At 34.9% G+C, this 26,360-nt stretch overlaps 1 non-coding gene across 1 annotated transcript; it reads left to right on the forward strand.

Moving 5' to 3' along the window:
• Window positions 1-16,279: 16,279 nt before the first annotated feature.
• LOC129400269 (U1 spliceosomal RNA) lies at window positions 16,280-16,448 on the forward strand. Its single transcript, XR_008627575.1, has one exon. It is a non-coding gene; the product is annotated as a U1 spliceosomal RNA (small nuclear RNA).
• The last annotated feature ends 9,912 nt before the right edge of the window (window positions 16,449-26,360 follow it).

Genomic DNA, 26,360 nt, shown 5'->3' on the forward strand with positions numbered 1-26,360 from the left:
AGAGCTCTGCTGGGAATATCATGTCTCACTCAAGTGAGAAGGAATCCAGAGTTCTGACCTCCATCCGTCGACGGTCAAAAATCGGGGATGCTGTCTCGTTTGCTAAGGCATCAAAAATCAGATGGGCCGGTCATGTAATGCTATTCAGAGACAACTGTTGGACTAGAGCTGTTACCGACTGGATTCCACGGGACGTCAGAAGACCTCGTGGCTGCCCTCCAACTAGATGGTCAGATTTCTTCTTCAAACCTCTGAATGAACGATTTGAGCCTCTTTCTGTTCCTGGAGCGAGCAGGTATCATTGGGCTACACTAGCTCGTGACAGGGACAAATGGAGATGTTACTGGTGCCCGCTCGAGCAAATCGAAGATCAATGGACAACAAGTGATACAAGTGATTATACTACACTATTTGTGAGTGACACCAGAACCTTGATGTGCACCTTCTTTTTGATAGGCAGAATTCATGAATAATCTGGACTGTTTATGGTGCAGATCCATTCCTGGACTTACTAGATTAGTTTTGAATGGCTTTTTTTTCATGCCTGTGATTAGTACTCCTCCCCTTCTATTTTGAGCCCTCTTTCTTTATGACTGACTTAACTATTCCTTAAACTGTTGATACTTTAGCTTTTTTGTGAGGGGAGATTGTTTTAGCGGTTGTATAGTGATGGGTCACAAAACTGTTCATAATTCCTTCTATTTTTCCAGTGATTGTAGCCTCTTTTCCAGCCCTATGGGGTTGGTTGTGTTTAAATCCATAATCTTTGCTTGGATGCCAGAAATGGTTTGAGGTGAGGTAATAGGCAAATTGTCTTTTTGCCATCTCTCTAGATCTTGGTTTTATTCTGAAATAGGATACAAGTAGGACGTGTTAGAATACAAAAGCAGGGACTGGAGAGATAGTATAGGGGTTAAGGCGTTGACCTTGCACGTGACCAACCTTGATTCAATCCCTGGCACTGCTATGGTTACCTGAGCACGACCTAGAGTGATCCCTGAGAACAGAGCCGAGAGTAAACCCGGTACAGAGTCAGGTATGGTTTCCAAATCAAATAATAATGATTATGATGATGAAAGACAAGAGGCCCTAGGTCAGTACCCTGCTATGCAAGAGCTACAGCATTTGATCCTGTTGCTGCTTCACATGTCACATGACCCTGGAAGTAGGGCCTATAATCACAACCTCTTATTGTCTAGTTGTCCCTCTCAGAGAACTAGGCAATCTACTGAGAGTTTCCTGCCCACATGGGAGAGCCTTGCAAACTCCCAGTGGCATGGTGTATTCATATGCCAAAAACAGTAACAATGACGGGTCTCATTCCCCTGACCCTGAAAGAGTCTCCAATGCAGCACCGTTGAAGGATGAGTAAAGAGAGGCTGCTAAAATCTCAGGGCCAGGATGAATGGAGACATTACTGGTACCTGCTCGAGCAAATCGATGAACAATGAGATCACAATGACAGTGATACAGTGATCTATATTATAACATTTTTATTTGAATATTAATTCAAGTGCCCTAATTAATGTACTTTTTGGGGGGCCAACTTAAGGTGTTTTTATATTAGGTTCAAAGTACTATTATTCATAGTCAAAATGAAAATAATTTAAATCTTAATTAACAGAGAGATAAATATATTCTTTATATTAACATGATAATATTCAATTAAGACTCAAATATAATGACTATTAGTAATGTAGCACAGTGGGAAGGGCTCTTGCATCGCATGCAGCTGACCTGGTTTCAATTCCAGACACCAGAAATGGTCTATGAGCTCTGTCAGGATGCTCCTTCAGCAAGAGTCTAGAGTAATCCGTGAGCACACTGGTTGTTGACACCCCTCAAAAAAACCAAACCAAAAATACCACTGTCACTGTCATCTCATTGTTCATCGATTTGCTCGAGCAGGCACCAGTAACGTGTCCATTGTGAGACTTGTTGTTACTGTTTTTGGCATATCGAATACACCACAGGTAGCTTGCCAGGCTCTGCCGTGTGGGCTGGATACTCTCAGTAGCTTTCTAGGCTCTCTGTGAGGGATGGAGGAATCGAACCGGGGTTGGCCACATGCAAGGCATGCAGAGCCCTACCGGCTGTGCTATCTCATCAGCCTCATCAAAATTATATGTAAACATAATATTGATGTTAAGAAAATAGCATTAATATTAAAAGAATATTATATTTTGTTTATATAAATTTATAAAAATGTTAAAAACAAAAGTTAAGATGATGTATAAAATGATAGCGATCAGTAGAAGTGAGATAGCTGAATGCACTTTGTAATAATCCATGTTTGTTTAGTTATTCTCTATACATTTAATGCTTCAATAAAATTTTATCAAAGGAAGAACAATTTCTATTATATTAATTTTCATTCATGCATACTATGTTTTCATTTTGAATTCAGCGATCTTATTTGCATTTCATTTATTTTAATATGTTCTATTTTCACTAACAGATTATTTTTTAGGTTTTGAGAAAGGAGAGAGAGAGACAGAGAAAGAGAGAGAGTAAGAGAGAGGGAGAGGGAGAGAGAGAGAGAGAATATAGTGCTCAAGAGAGAACTTGTGCTTCTCTGAAGTGAAGAAAGATCTCCCACACACATCCCAATATTAAAGTATGAAGGCAAAGCACACATCTCAAGAAGGGGGATGTGGACAACTCAATCTGCTCAGTCACTACATGTGCTTGGGCAGCATATGTACCACGGATAGATTTTTAATTTCAAATGTAATCCATATGTGAAATACTTTGATGATAGTTGAAGGAACTATTCAACCTTTAGTGTATTTTGCACTGCAATGCATTTATTCCTGTAGAATCAAAATAATGTCCCATTTTTCAAAAGCTAGTCAATTATAAATATCTTGGCCAATATTTCAGAATCATGACATGGTTTTTTAAATGAAGCATCAAAATATATCTGAACAAAATTAGTAAAACTTGTTCCCTTCTGTCTAGTTGAAAAGGTGCATCAATAAAACTTTGACAGAAAGAACAATTTACATGTGGTAGGTCTTGAACATACTGTAATTATCTGCCTTATATATTTAACTTAATCATTATACAATCTGTTTTTAGACCACTTCAATTCTATACAGCTGTTTTAATAATTCTATTTAATACTATCGTAAAATAACTTTTAAAAAGTAGAACTATGCTAATGAAAGCAATAATGTACTTGTTCTGTCCTTCCATTTAATTCTGTATTAAAATTAGTGCCAGATGTGAGAAAATGACTATGTTTTTATCCAAGCTTGAGATTTAATCAGTAGCTTTATTTAGGTTTAAATAATCCTTTGAATGTCTATTAATAATCATTGCCATGCAATAATAAGTATAGGATTTGGAAATAACTATAATATAACATAAATTTAACAAATAGTGATATCTGATACAATGTTCAGTGTTATCTACTCAGCACAAGTCAGATTGTAAAGATTTCCATGTCATCTCATACCCACGACTTTCAAATGTAGTATAATATCTATTTTCCAAGTATGAAAATTGAGGCATAAAAAAGCTAATTAGCACTTATAAGCACACAGCCACTCAACAGCCTCTCAATGCAAAAATAACTTTAATTAATGAAGTTTGAATTCAAAATACACTATACCTAGGTTCTCATCTCTCCTTAATATTTAAGGAGTGGTAAATAATGGCTACCCTACAAATAAAAAAATATTCAAATACCAATATAAATTCTGGCAGAAGAAGCAGTAATTTAATTTCTCATCCAAACTGTTATGGCAGTTTACAACCACTTGAGTTGCAGACATGGATATCATATGGTTTTATACAAGACATAAACAATACATTGATTTCCATGAGGAATAAGAACATTTAAAAGGGTTGATAAATAGTAAATGAAATGTATTTGTAAACTCACCTTGTAATTCATAAGTCTGCAAAGCTCAACATTATGATAGCAGACAGATTAAATTGTAAATGACAGAATGTGATGGTCCAAAAGTTGCGATTAGAGAATTATCACGTGATATGTTTATAAAGTTTTAATTAGGGCCCTTTACCATCGTCTACCATTCTTTGTTTTATTCTTTTTTTTTTTTTCTTTTTGGGTCACACCCAGCGATGCTCAGGGGTTACTCCTGGCTTTGCACTCAGGAATTACTCCTGGCAGTGCTTGGGGGACCATATGGGATGCCGGGGATCGAACCCGGGTCGACCACGTGCAAGGCAAACGCCCTACCCACTGTGCTATCGCTCCGGCCCCTCCTTTGTTTTATGACTATATACTTTAGATTTTCAAAGTATCTGTCAGGAAAAGGATGTTTTAAACTGTTAAAAACCTCCTTAAGACCTTACTCCATACACAGTAGAAAGACATTGCAGATGGAATTTTTCTTAGTATCTCCTTGGAAAATGTCTTATTGCTAATATTAATGAAATTTGCCAATTTTAAAATCAAAACTAAGAAAAAATATAAAACAGACGTCACAATACAGATTAAAGATAGATATAATAGTGACTTATTCAAATACTTCTTCATTTTATATTGAGTCTAAGTAAATATCAAAAGCATTTCTACCATATCTACCATATAGTGAAATCTAAAAGATAAAGGACTAAAAAAAGAGAAATAAGGCAAGGATAATGGGAAAACAAATATGATGGGGTGATTACTGCTCTCACTATAGCTACAGCTGATTGCTCAGTTAGGAGGAACTTACTTATTTGGTTAATTTTTATTAACTGCTGCAAAGTTTCTCTGGCGGGAAGCAGAAATCAATACCCCAGTGCATTTTCTACTAATGGGCATTAATTACTCATCCCTATAAATTGTATCAGCTGGATGATCTCTAACCTCTGGAGAAAACTGTGGACAGATTCAGCAGGACTAGTTTAGTTCCACTCTTTGGGAATAATTCAGATAAAATATCTTCAGAACCATTTCATGCTACAAAGCAAATAACACACTCTCATCTGTTAAGTACTGAACAATCTATTCTATGGTGTAGCCCTCCAAGAATATTTGAAAAGAAAGGGGAATATGAACTATTTCTTCACAGATCTTACAATGGATTGGAAAGTGAAAAATAGATTTTCTACTTGGTGCAGTGTAGAGCAAGGCAAGACTCAATGGAATTATGGCTGATGCACCCTTCCTAATATGCATAACCCTCAGTTACCAGATATCTCTCAGAACGTAGTATTAATTTATTCACCTAAATCCTGCCTACAATATGTCTTCTTCATTATCTTCCCATGGAAATATTTGATGCTAGACTTCGACTTGAACAATTATGATGACAGTCCATTAAAATGGATCCAAAAATATTTTCATTTAAATAAGATCTACTTTTATTTTTTTCTTGAAACACTAGAGAAAATAGACATAATTCTTTGAGATTTAGAAAATTATTACATGAGAAAGTTACAAAAATTATAAATAGTATATTTATGGAAATATATTCAATCTCAGAAGTAATAAAGTGTATGCAAATGCAAAAATATGCTTATATTTTTCCCTAAACATTTGCTAACAATTATGCCAGGAAGCATATGGGGAGATATGCACATTTATTTGTGAGGATTAAAAATATTAAAGAATTTTGGGAAGATTTCAGAAATATATATCATATTAAAACACAAATTCAACACTATAATGTAGAAATGGTTATCAGTATATGTATTTGCTTATTAAATCACTATACAATAATGATAAAATATCCCATAGATCTTTTAGTAGATGTCTAATTATGAATAGAATACTTATAAGTATGTAACAAGTGAAGAGTATGGGACAGGTCTATATATATCATAAAAAAAAATCCTCCAAATGGTTTTCTGCTAAAAGCTCTTTAAAATAAAAGTAGAATTTTACTCCCATTTTCAAAGTTCAAAACTATTTTTTAAAAGAAAAGGAAATTTCTCTATTATTTTTAGTGATCAAATAATATATGTGGTGCCAAAAATCAAACCCAGGTTGGCTGCAGACAAGGGTCCTGCACACTCACCACCAAAGTACCAGTATGCTTCCACCATGGTCATAGGATATCTACCCACTTTATCCTAGTACCAGTAATGTAAATGCAGTGCCTTGGTCAGTCTAAGGGTTATGAATGAGATCATCTGATATTTATTATTCTCCCAATTTATGCCACTTGGCACAACTTCCTCCAGTTCTCCAGTTCCATTCATGTTGTTACAAAAAATTTTAGAATGTTCTTCTACAGAGAGGTACTCATTTTGGTTATTTACCCTGTGCCATTGGATTTATATTTTTCCTTTGGTGGCCTCCTAAATTAAATTCAAAGGACTTAGGCCCTCTTTAAGTCAACTAAGTCTACAGTTCAGGGTCCTTTAATGTTCAGAACAGAGGACTAAGTGGCACTCTGCCCAACCAGGGCTGGAAGACACCAGGATCACCACAACTGGCGTGGGAGTCACTAGGGTCATGCCTGACAATGCTCAGGGAATCACATTATAAAGTAATTGAATTTGAATCCTAACACACAAACCTATGACCACGCAGCTCATTATGACATGTAGCTGAACCCCATATTATAATTTTGAGTCAATGATTTTGTGTTCTTCAAATAAATATCTAGGAATATGATTGCTATATTGTTTGATCATTTTTAACATTTTGAGAAATAAATACAGTCTTCTTTACAGGTTGAAAAAAATTACATTCCCATCAATATGGGAATTATTGGGTTTTTTCCTACATTGTTACCAATATTTGGGAAATTTTGACTTTTTGGTAATGTTGAATCTTCTGATCCACAAGAATAGAATATTTTTCCATTTTCTAGTGTCCTCTTCTGTTTTTAATAATAAATTATGAAATTCCATATATATCTTTTGTTAAATTGATTCCTAAGTACTTGATATTTTGAAAATAATTTTGAATATTTGTTTTACTTCTACTTGTTTACATATTGATTTTGTAGCCTGCTACTCTGCTGTATTGATTTGTTTTTGCTTAGTTTTTTTTTTGAGTCTTGGTCATGTGCATATAATGATAGTTTAATTTTCTCTTTTCCAATGTGGATCTGATACATACTATTGTATGTGTACTTTATCCTTATTTTATTTTATTTATGAGGGTTTATATAATGAGTGGATTAAATCTCAAAAGGATTTTTAATATATCATTATAATCATATATATATGTATATATGTGTGTGTATATATATATATATATATATATATCACTGTCAGTATCACTGTCATCACTGTCATCCCATTGCTCATAGATTTGCTTGAGAGGGCACCTGTAACATCTCCATTGTGAGACTTGCTGTTACTGTTTTTGGCATAACAAATATGCCACGGGTAGCTTGCCAGTCTCTTCCGTGCGGGCAAGATACTCTTGGTAGTTTGCAGGGCTCTCCGAGAGGGGCGAAGGAATTGAGCCGGGGTCAGCTGCATGCAAGACAAACACCCTACCTGCTGCAGTATCACAAATATATATATATATATATATACATATATATGTACATAAGAATTGCTAGAAGGTGTGTCAGGACCTCCTGAGTTGTATTTGGAGAACACCTGAATATTAGCCAACAGGATGATGCTTCAACATGAGAACCCGAAAACAGTGTATTATCTCATTCTGCAGTGTCAGGGATGGCCTGGGCCACCTGAGTGATGTTTACGAGCCTTAAGAACAAAGTCCACTGGTGCTTAGGAGTCTCTAAGGTTGTAACTAGCAATGCTCAGGAAACCATGTGGATCTAGGTATTTATTTGACCAGTCAGACACATGTAAGAAATGTAGCTTAACCCATGCACCATCTCTCTGTTCTCTAATATTATAAATTTTATCTTCCTCTTGTTGATATCATATACTTTTCTTGCAACTTAGAAACTACTAGAAGACATATTGGAGCAAGTATCCAGACTGTTTCTGAGCTTTGTGCAACCTGGAAATCGTAAGTCATCTGTTCACCACAAGGCAGTAGCCCTGGAGTACTGCCGACCTATTTCTCAGTTCATGCTGGCCTAGGAGCTGTCTTGTGATCTAATGTTCTATAGGGAAACTGTGCTCTATGAACCCTTGGTTGTGTGAGCAATTCAAGTCCCTGTGAAGCATTTGTGCTCTGTAAAAAAATTGCAGCTTTCACATATTTTTTGGGTCCTAACATGTGACTTTATCCTACAGTATATTTCATGTGAATTAGATAAAAATGTGCAGTTAGCTCTTTTTGGGGATAGAAAACAATTCAAATGTCACACTAACTATAGAAAAATCTGATAAATAGTTTGCTTGGGTATTCATACTAACATTTCATGTAAAATGCTTTATACTTATAATTTTCCATAAATTTTGTCTGCATTGTATAATTATCATTATTATTTCTATATATTTACCACATTGATAACTTTTTAATTATTTTATTCATTAGATATTTGCTGGAAATTGTTTATGACCCTTTTATGATTTGTTGTGGTAAATGTCTTACATAAACATTAAAATACTTTGTTTTACATTAGTCTTTTTGTTGGTTCAGTAACTGAGAAGAGATATAAATTTCAACCATATACAACTATACATTTGCCTTTAATGTATCATTTTACATATATAGTATATCATTTACATTACTATATCATTATATATATACATACATGGCTACATGATTAAATTTATACTGAAGATATTTTTCTGCTGAATTGACAGTAATTTCAAATGTTTGCTTCCTTAACATAAAAATTTATATCCTTAAGTCCCATACCACTTTTGAGGGAGTAAGATAAACATAATTTATAATTTCTTCATAATTAACACTTTCCACATTTTTGCATATTTATATATAAGACATATATTATAAATGCCATGCCTCAGCTTTTAGGAGGCATATTTATAAACACAATAGTTATATATTAACACATAATAGGGAATTTACTCATTAAATAACTAGATAAAATAATAAATAATAACCCCGATCTAATCAGGGAATTACTATAGCCAGTGTTATGTGTAACATGATCTACAAGGCAAATTCCAGTTCTTATGAAAATTAATTTATCCTCCTACAGTATTTTTTATACTGAAAGGTGGTGTGGTATTAGCAAAATGAATAGAAAACACACAACACACACACACACAAACACATGGCACATTGCTCTGAGACTCTAAGTAAGAATTAGGAAGAAAGTTTAAAAAAATTAATTTAATTAGGCACCTTTACTTACAAAGTCATTCACAGTTGAATTTCAGGTATACAATTTTCAACACTAATCCTAACACCAGTATCTACTGTCCTCCACCGATGTCCCCGTATTCCCTCTAATTTACAGTTTTGTTAGTTCTGGGGTTCAGATACCTAGTTAAATAACATCTCTTTACCACCAGTGTGTCTGAAGCAGCTACTCCTTACCCCTGCTACCATCTATCCAGCTCTCTTTACTTCTCCCTATAGTCCCCATATATACTTTGATGCTTTGATATAAAAGTAGACTGAATTGATTAGTATATAGTAGAATAATTAGCAAAATCTTAAAAAATAAGCCAGTTTTATGGATAATGGAGCTATAGGGAAAAAATCCTGTGATCAATCCTGAATGTTAAGAGGCAATCCACATTACTATTACTTCTATTTAATTTCCATTTTTTCTCTCCTGTACCTTCTCTGAAGTCAGCTCTAATTCCAGATCTTCATTCCTGTCCTTATCTCTAAGGTGCATGTACCTTAAGAACAATTAAGAATACAAGTAATCTTTTGTGTTTAAAAATAATCAGGATAATTACTATGGTTTTACAAAGAATGCAAGAGAAAATCCCTGTGTACTGATTAAATGTCTTGCATTTTTCCTGTCAGGTCACCTTAAGATGAAGATACCCTCAGCTCTGAGCAATTATGTGCTAGCACTGAATGCTATAAACAGAAAAGTTAGCAATATCAATTGTTCTGCCCATAGAAACGTTTAAAAGATATCCTTGAAAAAATGAGAGTGTTGAGGAACTCCTAAGAAAGTAGAGATTAGAAAAGAAGGTCCTTCAGTTTTGTATGAATAGAAATATGTTAGGTTCAGTCCCAAACTAACATGTGCAGAAGTAAACAAAAGACATATAATAAAGATTCCTGCTATAGAAATCACAGCCAAATCCTGAAACATCCTTTGAGTGGAGCATGAAAGAGTCAAGACAGCACTCAGACACTTTGCTAACTCAAAGTTCGAGTCACTACCACAGAATATCAGCAAGGACTTGTTGCTAAAATCATAAAAGTTCTTTTCCCAGAGTACTTTAGCAGAAACCCGAGTTTCAGAATATCTACCTACAATGTTCAAGGTAGTGTTTCAATTCCCAGTAAGAGATAATAAACATATTTTATCTGATTTTATCACTAAAATAAAACTATAAAAACAGGACAGGATATCTTATTTGTAGAAACAATGAAATCAACATTGTAAGAAGAGAGCTCAGGGACAAATATTTTACCTCTGACTTGAGAAATAGAAAAGAAGTTTCTATTTCTATTCAAAGTTCAGAAAATGTAAGAATCTACCGCTTATAAATCTCATCTTATTTTTCTCTATTGCTTTATGACCTTTGACCATGAAAATCACTCACTGTTCATGGGAGTAACTATTAAAAGGGAAAACAGGAGCCAAATTACCCATCACTGTGTTACATTATAAATAGAAAAAACAAAAAGGATAAAGATACAGAGCATGAAGTCCTTAGTTTGGAAAAGATAGCAGGATGCCAAAGGTCAGGTTTGTTATAATGAAAAATAAACTTCAAAAGTAAATGACCCATTTTATGAGAAAATGGAATTGAAACATTATTCTGTAATAATTAGACCTTTGGGTGAGTGTAATAATTTCATGCACTGTCAACATTGCTGGGAACATAGAAGACAGAATAAAGGTCATTTAGGAGGGGATATGTCAGACTTATATGTTAGAATGAGAAAATACATTTTTGCTAACTTAGGTGAGTTAAGCAAAAGCCATAATGATACGGCTGAGTTTTTTGTTTACTCATTCTGTTTTTTGAACCACAGTTCGCCCTACTCAGGGCTTAGTTCTGGCTCACTACTCAGGTCAATCCTTGCAGGGTTTATGGGAACATATGAGGTGTCAAAGATTGAACTCAGTCACATGTAAAGCAAACTCTCTACCCACTGTACTGTCTTTCTGGCCCTTATTAAGTTTGGTTCTTATGAGAGATAGTATTGAAACAGGATGAGATATGCAAGAGAATGGTTATAAGTAACGATAATGATGGACAATATAGGAGGAATACTGTTATAAAGGAAAGCTAGTGGATAACATTGCGGTTTGGGATCTATAAAAATGAAAGGTGTGAACGGTTGGGTAGAAAGAGATTATCCCCACTTTATATTCTAAAAACTCCTCAAGAGGTATATACTAAAAAAACCTAGTTTTAGAAAAAGAATGTTAGAAAAACCAGACTTTGTACCCTAAGAACTACAATCAGTACTTATTCTCTCACCCCTCTATAATCCATTTGAAGCTACTTGTACACCCATCTGTCATATTGAAAGGCCTTGACAACATGATCTAAAATACTATCCTTCATTATTCATATATCTTGGTATATGCACTGGTTATCTCTGGACATTAGGAGTGCAACATGCCCGGTGATAGTTGTATTTTCTAGAGACAGTTTCTGTGTTTACATGTAATCACCTATACACTCACACTCAGACTACATATCTTTCCCATGAAGATAAATAACTGAACATTCTGTAAGAATACCAGTATAATCTTTATGTCTATTAGGAGTTATTTTTGTTTCAAGAATCATTGTCATGGTGAGGTTTTTGTATCTAGAAGGATGGATATTCAGGGAGCAATAGCTAAACCTGGTATTTAAGTTCATGATATTGATGGTAAGTGAGGGCTAATATGTTTCCACAGTTCCTGTCATGTAGCCATTCTGTTTATGCATATATCAATCATTGTGCTGTTTTCTTGATAGAGTCTGAAAACCACTGGCAAATTTTAATGATTGAGCCGAATTGTTTGGTTTTGGGGTGTTTACTTTTTTCTTCTGTGTATTTGCAGGCCAAAGATAGTACACTAGCTATGTATACTTGCCTTTCACATGTTTCACGTAGATCAATCCCTAACACCACATCTGGTCTTCTGAGACACTCCAGGAGTCATCCTTGAGCATGAATCAGTGTAAGCCCTTACACCACTGGATGTGGTCCCCAAAATAGGAATAAATACTAAAACTATATATATATATATGTATATATATACATATATATCTATCACACTTTTCTGTATCATTCTACTCACAAAGCATTACTCTTCACCCATGCATTTGTTGAAGTAACGAGATGTGAAAATGCATAATATTTGCTAGAAACTATCCCAACCCATATTCTTTTCTTTAAAAAAATTATTACTTTCGGTTAAATAGTTAAATCAGTCCTCAAGCTAGACATTATAAATATCACTGATTTTCTTTGGTAAACTACTGGTAGCATATGGGTCAAATATATTGTCCAAGACTTTCACACAAAGAGAGACATAGCTATATAAGAAATTTCTTGTGAGATATGGTTAATAAGGGAGGGATTCAGAAGAAGTAGAGAGCACTTTTATGCCACATTGAAGTTTGATGCCTATGAAAGAGCAAGGAAAGGAAAGCATGTGCAAGAACAAAATCATGTTTGTATTTCACTTCCTAAAAAATCTTGGTAGATAAATGGGGATTCACAAAGAAAAAGTTGCCCATTAATGGACTTCAACATTTTACAAAAATGTAGTTTCCGCATCTTGCAGTCATTATCTAAGAGTCATTCACCTTGTGAAAGCTGTGTTTAGTATCCCTTGAAGTGGTAGCTGATGCTGTAAGCCATCTATGTCTCAGTAAGGTGTACAAATATATGGATTACTTTTATTTCAAAAACTTATTAATTTTTAATTTCAATTATTCCACAAAGTTTTCCATGTATCAAAGCACTTACAAAGAGTATTATAAACCAGACAAAATAAGTTATCTTGTGTCTATCAATAGAGCATATGATGTATCAATTTTTAAAAAATGAAATATTTTCTATTGAGTAACACATGATACCATTTCAGGAAAATATGCGTATAAAATTATTATGAAAATTATTTTCATGTTATAAGTCATTACATATACCAGCAGTTTTACCATTAAATATGTAAATTAGCAACTATGATACAAGTAAAATTTAACAAAATGACTGGATTTTGAAAATAGCATATAGTTTTATATTGATTTACCTTGTTGATTCTTTAAAGAAATCAGTATCCTATTTTTTAATTTCTTCAGTCTACTTCTAAAGAAGGCAGCACAGAGACTGCCAAAGCAATGCATCACCTACAAATTCAGCAAAAGGCTATCCTTATAACATATAATAACAAAACTATGAGAGTATTTACATAAAAAATATATATCGACATCCAGATTGGTGGTGACTTAAAATGATATATATTTAATTGAATCATGGTGAGAAACAGTTATAAACTTTCATGTTTAAGTTTCAATCATACAATGATTTAGCACCCATCTCTCCACCAATGTACTCTTTTTAGTTTAAACAATTCCTGAAACCAATTAGATGCTACACAAAGAAATTAGTCTTTGGTTTGGGGAGATAGTGCAGCAGGTGATGCAGTAGCTTTGCATGTAGCTGACCTAGATTGAATCTCTGGCATCTCGTTGATCACCCCAAGACCATCAGGAGTAATCTCTGAGCACAGAGTGTAGAGTAAGTCCTCAGCACATCTGAGTGTGCCCAACAACAATAACAATTAGTCTTTTGTCTCAGATACCTAAAATGTTTGGTGAATATTTAAGCAGAAAAAATTTCCTCCAAAAGCAATTGAATAAATAAAACCAACTAAAAAATAAAAGGTACACTGAAAAAAATAACCTCAAGAGTTTCTTCTTACCTAATATTACCTGTTGTAAGAGTTCTTTCCTAATAAACTACTTTTGTTTTTACACTATGTACATTAGCTCAAAAACCTCTATCAGTATTTACTAAATATGGATGAATATTAGAATCATCAGAGGTAAATTTTTTAAAAATAATAATGCGTAGACCATATTGGAAACATATAGTTTGAAAAAATAACATCCTATGTACTAACACTGCTTATCTAATTTTTAACCATCAATGACATTTGTCTGAATTAGGGATAATCATTGGAGTTGAAAAATGTTTTCTCTAATTTTGTTATCATTCCTATAATTATTGTGTGACCTTCTAAAAATTTCCCACCCACTTTATCTTTTTTGAAGTTACTATACATCCACAAATTATTTGCCATTCAATTTAATTGATTACCATCAATACTATTTCAATTTTTAAATTAGGCCAAATTTAGCTAGCAAGCATCCTTTAATTTAGCCTAGAATCAGATTCATCCTACTATCTCCTTGACTTCTTGACATTGTATTGGAATTTATTCATCAATTTAATTAGACAAGATAAATTATGGGCATAATAACTGAGAAAGGGAATTTAAATAACCTCTGTTTGCAGGCTATATATCTTTTAAGATAATGTATTCAAAATAAATGAATCCATAAATGAAAGGAGTCAGACAGATAGAAATTAAATAAAATTACTAAGTTTAACTGTAAAGAAATAAAAATATAAAAGGAGAAATTGATAGGGTGGAAAAAAGCAACAAAAGAGCTCAATAATCCATAATCCATGTCACACAGTAACAATGTTTAAATTGCATTTTAGTATAAACTCATCTGTTATAAGTGAATGATTATGAAAAATTGAGTAACTCCCCACTTTCATCTCTTCCTGACCAATCTAAGATATGCTGAGTTTCTTGCCTGTACTTGGTGATTAGTGACATAACCAGAAATTTCAGAAGCAATTGGATGGATCACAGAAATTAAAAAAAAAAAATTAAAAGAAAACTTAAAAAACTTAAAATGAATTTTTTAATGAGATTCTTATCAGGATCAAGCTAACAAGATTCTCTTAGGGGATTTTTTCAAAATGCTCGTTTCCTCTATTAGCAGACATTGCTAATAAGCCCTGATAACTCCTCGAAGCAGTATGTAACCCATATTATCTACACTAGGCAATGCCTTTCTTTCACCAACTCACTGCCATTCTTGTTAACCTTCAAGTACTTAAAAATGTATATGGGGGCCAGAATGATAGTATAGCAGGCATTAATACAGGCTTGTTTTTCACACACATGTTTTCTATTGAATATGAATCTCTCTTGTTCTTCTCAACTTTTCTTCACTTATTTTCATGCTGGAGAAACCTGTATTCTTTCTTCAACATATTTTCTCTCTTTCTCTCCTATCACATCTTTCTAAGCAAGATCCATTCAATTAAAAACTGCCTTGCTTCGCTAAAAATGATTTGTATATATAAGCATATATATATTTATACTTTATTACTTAGTATTATAGTGACTAGAACTATTTCTGATTTATTAAGGCATTTCATAGTATTATATGAAAATTTTTCTTTAATAAATAGATTTACTTATAACCTCAGTAATAACTATTTTTAAAATTTTTTAGCAATTTCATCTACTAATTAGTGATAAAATTGAGCTCACTTGAAATGAATAATTTGTTTACACTCACAATTCTCATTTTTTAAAGGTCACAGATCTCTACTTTGTAGAAAAAATTATTTTTAAGCCATTGTCTCATGAGATGGAAAAGTGCTTAGTCAAAAAAATATGGGAGATGTGTATAAAGTATGTTTCTATAAGCTTCAATATTCTTTTAAAAATGTTTTAATTAATTAACCGTGAATCACAAAGTAATTGAGCATAAGATCAGGAACACAATGTTTAAACACCATTCTCTTCAATATCTGTCTACTTGCCTCCACCAACGGCCCTCACCACAACCCCCTATCTCTTCCCACCACCTGCCTGCCTCTATGAAAGGAATTTTTTTTTTAACTTTGACACTGTGGTTTCCAGTACTGTTGCCAATAGGGTTTCATGCATAACACTTTACTGTATTTAGTCTCCTCTCTTCCTCCAGGTTGAACACTTGTGGACTGGTTCAGCCTTTCTAAAAACAATAGAGACCTTGCTTAAAAAACTTAGAATTGAGCTCTTATTTGACCTAGCAATGCCACTTCTTGAAAACTTGCTCAAGGGCCCAAGATCACAATGGAGAAAAGACAATTGCAACCCCATTTTTCTTGCAGCACTATCCACGATAGCCCAAATCTGGAAGCAGTCCAAGTGTCCAAGGACTGATGACTGAATAAAGAAAACTATGGTGTATACACATAATGGAATATCACTTGGCCTTCAAAAAAGGCCATGTGATATAAAATCATGCAATAATACTTACATGGCAGTGCAAATATCATTATCTTTAAGGTGGTTTTCCCAGGGCAAGGCTTTTTTATTGCACTTCTGAAATGGATATGCTGACCCCTGAGATTTCCCAAAGCATGGGAAACCATATGCATAATTTGTGGTAGTTTTGGACTACATTCACATTCTCCACAGATGTCGAGGATGGGGTGGAGGTGGGAAGGTGGGGAGAGAAATCGGAGTATCGTGCTAAGTGAAGTTAGAGTTATGAGAGACCAACACAGAATGATGAAGGGTGGGGGTGAGACTGAGTGATGAAATTGGACAGATAAGGGATTGATGTCTCAGATATTATTTCTAGGTCAAAAAGTCGATGACTGGGGCCGGAGCGATAGCACAGCGGGTAGGGCGTTTGCCTTGCACGCGGCTGACCCGGGTTCGATCCCCGGCATCCCATATGGTCCCCCAAGCACCGCCAGGAGTAATTCCTGAGTGCAGAGCCAGGAGTAACCCCTGAGCGTCGCTGGGTGTGACCCAAAAAGCAAAAAAAAAAAAAAAAAAAGTCGATGACTACTAAAATTTGAGGAAATCTGCAATTACCAGTAATGTCAATTTTTTATTTTTTGCATATATCCTTAACCAAATAAAATTATTTTATAAAATTTCTACATGCATCTAGTTTACTAAAGGGCAAAGTCTACATGCTAGAATCTTGCATGTAGCCAAGACATAATTAATAGTTAATATAACTGAATAATTTTTTGTGTATTAATGTCAAAGCAACAAACTCTGCCTGATATTTGTGTAGCATGTTTTTCAATTAATAATGCAGCTATCATATTGACTGAACTGATCATTTTCTCATGTAACCAGAGAATTGGGTAATGCAAGTTTTTGAATACTTTAAATTTAAAAAAAATTAAATTTACATTTGTAATTTTATACTATTACTAACTCATTACTGTGACCTGTTTGTAATAAAGCTTGTCATGCATTAGCATTAATTTCTCTTTTTATTTTCTTGCAAAGGAGCAATAGGACAGTGGGTAGGGTGTTTGCCTTGCACACAGCAGACTTGGTTTGATTTTTTTGTCCCTCTCGGAGAGTCCAACAAGCTACTGAGAGTATCCTGCACACACAGCAGAGCCTGGCAAGCTATCCATGGCATAATCGATATACCCAAAACAGTAACAAGTCTCACAATGGAGACATTACTGGTGCCTGCTAGAGCAAATCAATGAACAATGAGATGACAGTGCTACAGTATTAATTATATTGGGAGCATTACCTCAAGCAACTAAACAGAAAAGTTTCTCTGAAGAGCAAATATTTAAGGAAAACAAATACATGACAATTGAATAAATTAGCTGCTAATGCTAATTTGTAAATCATTACCCATAATAATTGTTAACACTACTATTACTGTAATTAAGAGTCTATGTAGTTAAGATTGACTACTCATGATAAATTTCAATTTAGAGATAATTAAATTATAAACTTAAGACCAAAGCTTTCTCTTTTATTTTATAAATTCTGGATAAAAATAAATATTCCATCATACATAGACGTGATTTTTTCGGGGTAGCGTTATACCTGGAAAGGCTCAAGGTTTATTCCTGGTTCTGCATTCAAAAATTACTCCTAGTGATGCTCAGGGGACCATATGAGATTCGAGAGATCAAACAGGTCAGTCGCATTCAAGGCAAAATCCCTAATCCTTATACTATCACTTCTGCCCCGCATAGAGACATAATTCTTATATATTCATAATAATGAGTCCATTTGTTTTTTTTCAAATCCAGCATCTATAGGACTCCAAATTGCTATTTAAACTATAAGATACTTTAAATATGCATCAGAATTGAAATACATTATTTTAGAGATTTCCATATCTTCTGTTTTAAGAAAGGTAGAGTTTTTATTTTACTTTTATGGCAAACACTTCTACTTTGTAATATGTTTGCATTCTAATATGTAAACAATTCCCTTATTTCAGTTTCAGACAAAATTTTCTCTAATTCATAAGTGATATTTAGAAACATAGACACATCATTATTTTCTTACCACATTTAAAAAATATGTGTTTTTGGAATTCAGGCTCATATAGTTTCACATTTTAAAAAGTTGATTTGGCTTTCTAAATTATTGATATAATATTACCAAAACTTATCGCCAAAAATGGAGTTAAGAACTAGGTTCCATTTATTTTGAAAACAAATTACCATTTAAAGCATTTTGATCATCAGTAGTGAGTGCCCAGGAAAAGTCACGACTGATAAAATCTGCACGATTTCCTGCAAGGCACATTAGGGTCCTATCAGCTGCCCTAACCCTGAGCCCAAATAGTCTTCACCACTGGGAGAGGATTTTCTGGGAGCCATGGTTCTCAGGCTGAGGAAATGTTGCCTGTAATAGGTTCAGTCCAGCTCTTTCTAAACCTTAAAGAATTGAGGACAGGAAATAAGAAAGGAAGTGTTTACTGAGAAGTAACAGTGCACTCTATAAACAGAATTAACTTAGTAAAGTACCTGAATGTTCAACTACTCTCTCTCTCTCTCTTTCTCTCTTTCTCACACACACACCACACACACACACACAAAGACAACACTGAAGTAAGTATCATGGAGTCTTTTATTTATGTTTTCTTTGGGGCAAAGGGTGTAGATTGTGCCACACCCAGCTATACTCAGGGCTTACTCTGGCTCTCTATCCATGAATCGTTTCTGATAGTACTTGAGGAACCATACGTGGTACAGGGGGGCAAACCTGAGTTAGCCACTTGCAAGACAAGTGCCTAAAGCCAATACGATCTCTCCAGCCCTACCTATATTTCCTTTCAGGAATTTTTAGGATTCAGATCTAAAATCAAACTTTTCATTCATTTTGAGTTTAAGTTGTGTACATAGTATGGGAGAGATGGTTCCCAATTTTTTCTATCTTTTTAATTAAATAATTAATTTTTGCATGCGGTTATTCAGTTGTCCAAACAACATTTGTTGAAAAGGATTTCCATTGTTCATTGTATGTTCTTGCCTTCTCTCAGAAATCAACTATCTCTGTATGTATGAGGGTTTTTTACTGGGCTATCAAATCTATTCTGTTGGTCTGAGTGTTTTGCATATGTCTTCTTCTATGTGTTTTATGCATTTTATCTAACATCAAAGTCTTTAGTCTGTCTAGGTTTAACATTTGGGACATTAATAGTTTAGATTTTATCAACAGCAAGACATAGTACATTCTTACTGTGTATTAGTTACAGAACTATAGTAGTCTTGCAAAAAGTAGACACATATTTTTCCTATATAACCAATAATCCTTATGGAGGGGGCGGGTTGCCTTTCTCTCCACACCATCAACAGAGCCTTGATAGTTGAAGACCTCCAGAACCCAGCCACAGCCATGCTCAAGGCTCTCCACACGTTCAGACGAGTCTCACGCATAAAGGGATCAGCAGAGGAACCCAAGTGTACAAGATCCAGGGCTGAGATCTCCAAGCCTGCTCGGATTGTGACGGGGCCTTCTCTAAACACAGACCTCCCATTTTCCAGTAGCTTGGCAGCCACACCCAAAAACTGCCCCCAGCACCGTGTAATCTCACCCACGGCCAACATCTAGAGACTATAAATCCAAGCTCTCGGAAGAGAGTGATGCAGAGTCTCTTGACCCCTTCACCTGGCTGTCTTCACTGGGGCCCCTCGGAGGGGATGGGTTGCCTTTCACTCCCCACCCCATACAGAGCCTTGACAGTTGAAGACCTCTGTAACCCAGCCACAGCCATGCTCAAGGCCACTCTCCACGCATTCGGAATGAGCCTCACGCATGAAGGGACCAGCAGAGGAACCCAGGTGTGTGAGACCCGGGACTGAGATCTCCAAACCTTTTCGGATTGGGACTGGGCCTTGTCTACAAAGACCCCCATTTTCCAGTAGCTTGGCATACACACCCACAAACTGCCCCGGGGCCGTGTAATCCCACCCACAGCCAACATCCAGAGACTATAAAACCAAGCTCCTGGTAGTGTGCGGCCACAAAGCGTCCACGCGACTACAAATAGCCTTGTTCTCCCTCTTAGAGAACCTGACAAGCTATCAAGAGTCTATTGCCCCATGGGAGAACCTTGCAAGCTCCCCATGGTGTATTCATGTTCCAAATACAGTAAAAGATATATACATACTTCTCGGAGAGCCCAGTAAGCTACCGAGAGTAATCCGCCCTCACAGCAGAGCTTGGCAAGCTACCCGTGGCATATTCAATATGCAAAAAACAGTACCAATAGGTCTCATTCCTCTGACCCTGAAAGAGCCTCCAATCATTTGGAAAGACGAGTATGAAGAGGCTGCTAAATTCTCAGGGCTGAGTGTAATAGAGACGTTACCGGTGCCCACTCGAGTAAATCGATGAACAACGGGATGACAGTGACAATGACCAATAATTAAAATAGATCAAAGAACTAGTGGAAGTGCAGAAAGAGAAAGTTTAAATCACTTTAATATAAGTTACATGTTACAATGTTAGAGAGTGATAAGTCAACATATTTACTTCACATATTTAGTAATATTGTATTTATAATTATGTCTTATAAAGTAACCAAACATTTATTTAAACAACTTTTTCACTTTCCTCATATTTCTCTAATAATTTTATTCTGTTAAATTTCTGTATAATAGAAATACTTTAAGGTGGTACCATCTATGTTAATGTATAAATATAATTATATATATCCTTAGTATGTAATACATATTATTGAATATTTTTCGTTCAATATCTATCTCCTTATAATGGACTTAATGTATGAACACACTTATGTTATTTCTGAATAGCTAATCCATGTTAAATAATATATGACACACAATGATTTGTACTTGAATACTTTTTAAAAACAGTTATATATATATATATATACTTTACAAATAGTGGGAATTGGTATACTATATTTGCATTAATGCAGACACAATGAGTAAAATAATGGGACTTCAAGTAGTCATTTACATGCAAAAAGAAAAACCAATTTGTATGCATACACCCCTGCATTTTTTATGATGGTGATTTTTATGGAGTAGAGTTTAAAATAATTTCAATTGACCTTTCATTACAAAAAAAAATAAAACTCAAAGTAAAAATTTTATTGCACACTAATAAAATACCATTACAAATTCTAAATAGCTACTGTGACAATAAAACTCTTTAAGACACAAAGTAAAATTTAATGTACTTTAAAAAAATTTTAAAAAACACAGTTGATTCAATGGACCACAGTGGATACTTATTCTTTTTTTTTTGTTTTTTGGTTTTTTGGGTCAGACCCGGCGATGCACAGAAGTTACTCCTGGCTCTTCACTCAGGAATTACTCTTGGCGGTGCTCAGGGGACCATATGGGATGCTGGGATTAGAACCCGGGTCGGCCGCGTGCAAGGCAAACGCCCTACCCACTGTGCTATCGCTCCAGCCCCTGGATATTTATTCTTAAGTAATATGTGATGTGGTAACAAGTTGTATCCCTAAAATATGTAAGCATTTGTATTCTTGTAAACCAATGTTATTTCTGTAAAAATATATTTAGAAAATAAAAGAACACTAGGCCAAGGATGTGACTAAAGTATGCATGGCATGTATAAGTCTCTAGAATTAAATCCTAGAACCTCATGACACTCCTCCTATACTTGTAATTTCCTGTACTTCCTGAGCAATGCTGGTCCCAAGCACTAACAGGAGAGTCCCCTGAACTCAGTTGGTTTGTAAAAATAAATAAAATAAATATGTAATTTAAAAAATAACAAAATAATAGCATATCCATCTAAGAGCAACTCAACTTTGATTTGTTTAGAAATGAGTATGTTGTGTCAATCCTAATGGCGGATACCTTAGTAAGTCAATATATGGCTTATAAAGGAAATTAACATGTGATAATAGAGGAGCACTTGTATTCTTTTTTTCTATGTATAATTTATAATGTCCTATTCATCATTATAGAAATATCTTATGGATACATAAATATCTTTATAACTATTATGAAAATCAAATTAGCTCAATTCTAATTCATGCAAGAAAACTGTATTATATTACAATATTTATGACTTGGTAATTCTCACACAGCTTAGTAATTCTTGGTAAAGAATATTTATTAAACTGTAGTCAGTATTGGCTGAAGATGTAGTCTTATTTGAAAGCTCAGTTGGAAAGGACTTACTACCAAAAACATTGAAATGGAAATTGGAAAACCGCTGGTCCTCTCAGGTACAGGGACTCTAGACATCTATTAAACATCTCCTTTTCTGGAGTTTGGGGAGTAGAGATGTAGCCTGAGTATCTGCGTTGGCCTGGATAACATGGAAACTTGCTTTTTCCAAAGAAAGAAATCAATAAAATTAGAGAAATCCTCCAAGGCTTAAACCACCATCTTTTGAACAACCTAATTTGAGCATTAACATCTTACTACATAACATTTTCAATTTTCGCAAACTGAATTACTAAGTGCAGACCCAGCATACACTCTAGAAAAAAGGATAACACTGGAGTTTTAAGTATGACGTAAAGTAGTTCACTGAGAGGTACTTGAATGACTTTTCCTACTATAACATATGTGACTATAATAGGCACTATATAAATATGTCTATTATAGTCACACATAATACATGATAGCCTAGTTCTCCCTCTTGGAGAACCTGGTAAGCTACCAAGAGTTTACTGCCATATGGGGGAGAGCCTGGCAAGCTCCCCATGGTGTACTGATATGCCAAATACAGTAACAATGATGGGTCTCATTCCCCTGAGCCTGAAGAGCCTCTAATGCAGCACCATTGGGAAGAACGAGTAAAGAGAGGCTGCTAACATCTCAGGGTTAGAATGAATGGAGACGTTACTGGGCCTGCTCAAGCAATTCAAGCAATTCGATGATCAATGGGTTGACAATGATACAGTGATAGTCACACATAATAAGATAGAATAAAATGTTAGTCATTATTTAAATCATATTTTTCAAATGTTTTAAAGAGTTAATGTGATGAAGAACACATATGAAAATAAAATGAATGTTACAGGGGTCCAGAAATATATTTACCTTTCTTGCTGTTCAATTGTAGGCTTCCTTGGAAAAACTTGCACGTGTGAAGAGCTCAACATACTGCAATCAGGATATTTTATCTTGGCTTTCAGAAAGAAATTACCTCTAAATTATGCAAATTGCCCTAATCAACTGGATAAAGATGAGTATGAACAAAACAGCAAAGTGTTTCTGGAAATTCATTGATATGCATGTGATCATATTCATCATTCTTATTGTTAGTGAATGGCCTGTGAAAACCCCAGGAAACTATGGGTTTCCTGTTTCAGTTTATGCTCTCTGGTATTTATCTATCCTCTGTTGTTTTATCTTTGTATCTGTCTGTCAATTTGACAAAAAACTTACACAAAATCATGAAAAACAAGTGGGCGTGATGTTGTTTGTTGACTGATTATGTGAAAGAGTATTTTATAATTTTTATAAATTTTCAGTTTTACCAACAGAAAAGTTGACCTAACTTTGTTTTCTATATTAAAAGCAGAAGAATACAATAAAAACATGTTTCAAAAGAAAAAATTGCGTTAAAAATAACAATTTAAAATTTAGTAAACATTATTTGAATCATAACAAATATATGAAATGAAGACAAATAGGAAATTATTATTTAAGTCTTAGAATGTACAAAATAATTATTTCAATTGAAAAATGTTTTATTATGTCCCACTGAACAAGAAAGCAAAGTCTTAAAATCAAGGTTTCAAAATATTATGTATGTGACATCTTTCCACCCATATTACAAACGAACAGAATTCAAAATGTCACTATAAATGAATAATACCTCAAAAGTGATTCTAACATTTACTTTGATTCTAACAGAACATTGATTCTCCAATGTCCCTAGTTTCCCTCCTTCCACCCTCCAGCCCAAGTCTGCCTTTAGAGCAGGCACTTTTCTCCTCCTCTTTTTCCTCCTCCTCTTCCTCCTCCTTCTCCTCCTCCTCCCCTCCTCCTCCTCCTTTTCTTCTTCTTCTTCTTCTTCTTCTTCTTCTTCTTCTTCTTCTTCTTCTTCTTCTTCTTCTTCTTCTTCTTCTTCTTCTTCTTCTTCTTCTTCTTCTTCTTCTTCTTCTTCTTCTTCTCCTCCTCCTCCTCCTCCTCCTCCTCCTCCTCCTCCTCCTCCTCCTCCTCCTCCTCCTCCTTCTTCTTCTTTTTCTTCTTCTTCTTCTTCTTCTCCCCCTTCTTCTCCTCCTCCTCCTCCTCTTCCTCTTTCTTCTTTTTTTTCTTGTTCTGCTTCTGCTTCTATTTCTGCTTCTGCTTCTGTTTTCTCTCTCTTTACTTTTGGGCATAGTGGTTTGCTGTACAGGTACAGAAATGTTTTCATGTATATCTCCTTACCTACTTTCAACACTTAGTTCTTGTACAGAGTGACCATTTCCCACAACTTTTGTTAAACAGGTCCCTTCTCTATCTTACCTACTTTGTGCTTTCCATACAACTTGTGGTAGATTCCAACTGTTGACTAGTCCTCCTAACCCCTATTTTCCCTGGCCATGAATACTTAGTTCCATACTAATTTTTAATATATAGCCCTGTAGCACTGTCCTCCCATTGTTCATTAATTTGCTCGAGGGGGCAGCAATGTCTCCATTGTGAGACTTCAAATTAATGTAGTACTTCTATATTTCTCCCTCCTCTTCTAACTCAGTTCATTCAGCATGATGCTCTCCATGCCCATCCATTTATAGGCAAATTTCATGACTTCATTTTTTCTAAAACCTGCTTAATACTCAATTGTGTAAATGTACCAAATTTCCTTATCCTATTGTATGTTCTCGGGCATTCGGGTTGTTTGCAGATTCTGTTTATGGTGAATAGTGTTGCAATGAACATAGGAGTCCAGATGGTGTTTCTGCTGTGTGCTTTTGGGCCCCAGGGCATATTCCCAGAAGTGGTATTGCTCGGTCAAATGGGAGTACAATTTCAAGTGACATTTCCGGTTGACATTACCACCAGCAATGAGTGAGACATTTTTTTAACCCCAAGCCCTAACTAGCACTCGTTGTTCTTGTTATTTTGAATGTGTGTCAGCCTCTGTGGTGTGCGATGATATCTCTTTATTGTTTTGGTTGTCATCTTCCTGATGATTAGTGATGAAGAGCATTTTTTTTCACGTGACTTTTGGCCGCCATTTGAATTTTTTCTTTGAAGAAGTTTCTGTTCATTTCTTCCGCCCAATTTTTGATGAGTTGAGCATTTTTTTTTCTTACAAACTTCTACCGGTGCCTTGTATACCTTTGATATTAAGCCATTACCAGATACATACCAGGTAAAAACTTTTAAAGTTATTTTTAAAATGCTTTATACAAACCCAAAGATTTTAAAGTATATATTTTCTCCTCAAGATTAAATTTATATGTATTAATTTTCTAATTACCCCACAGGCCAGTCAGTATAAGTGATAAAGCATGAAGAGGGCTGCACAATCCTTTCGGTTCCTAATCCTTGTGATATCCCAAGAAAATAGCATGGTGAGTGAGTATGAAATAATCAGAGTAAGCATTTATTTGAAAGGTATTGGAGACAAGAAAAGGAGATTAGTACTCAGAAGAAAGGGGAGGAGAGAGATAGAGATAGAGAGAGAGAGAGAGAGATAGAAAGAGAGAGAGAGGGAAAGTGCCTGCTATACAGCCACACAGGCAGGTCGGATTGGAGAGAGCAGGAAGGAAACTGGGGTCATTGGTGGTGGGAAGTTGACACTGGTGGAGAGATGGGTGTTGGATCATTGTATGACTGAAAGCTGACCATGGACATCTCTTTGTAACTATGTATCTCACCATGATGCCATTAAAAATTTAAAAAGAAAAGAAAGAAAAAGTGAAAATAGAAATTCCAGCAAGCACAGGATCCAGGGAAAACAGCATAATTGATTTATTGAGGCTCTTTTTAGGGTCTCAGGCTTCCTGCCTTTTTATTCCCTCCCACTTTCTTCCCAAATAGGTGGTATGTATCTAAGCTCCTGACCATATTTGTTCACTTTCATGGGTTGAAATGATACCTGCAAACTGTTATGGTGGAGATAAGTGTGAATTTTATATATTCAGGTGAGTAT

The sequence above is a fragment of the Sorex araneus genome, chromosome X (assembly GCF_027595985.1).
Source record: "Sorex araneus isolate mSorAra2 chromosome X, mSorAra2.pri, whole genome shotgun sequence".
Classification (NCBI taxonomy): domain Eukaryota; kingdom Metazoa; phylum Chordata; class Mammalia; order Eulipotyphla; family Soricidae; genus Sorex; species Sorex araneus.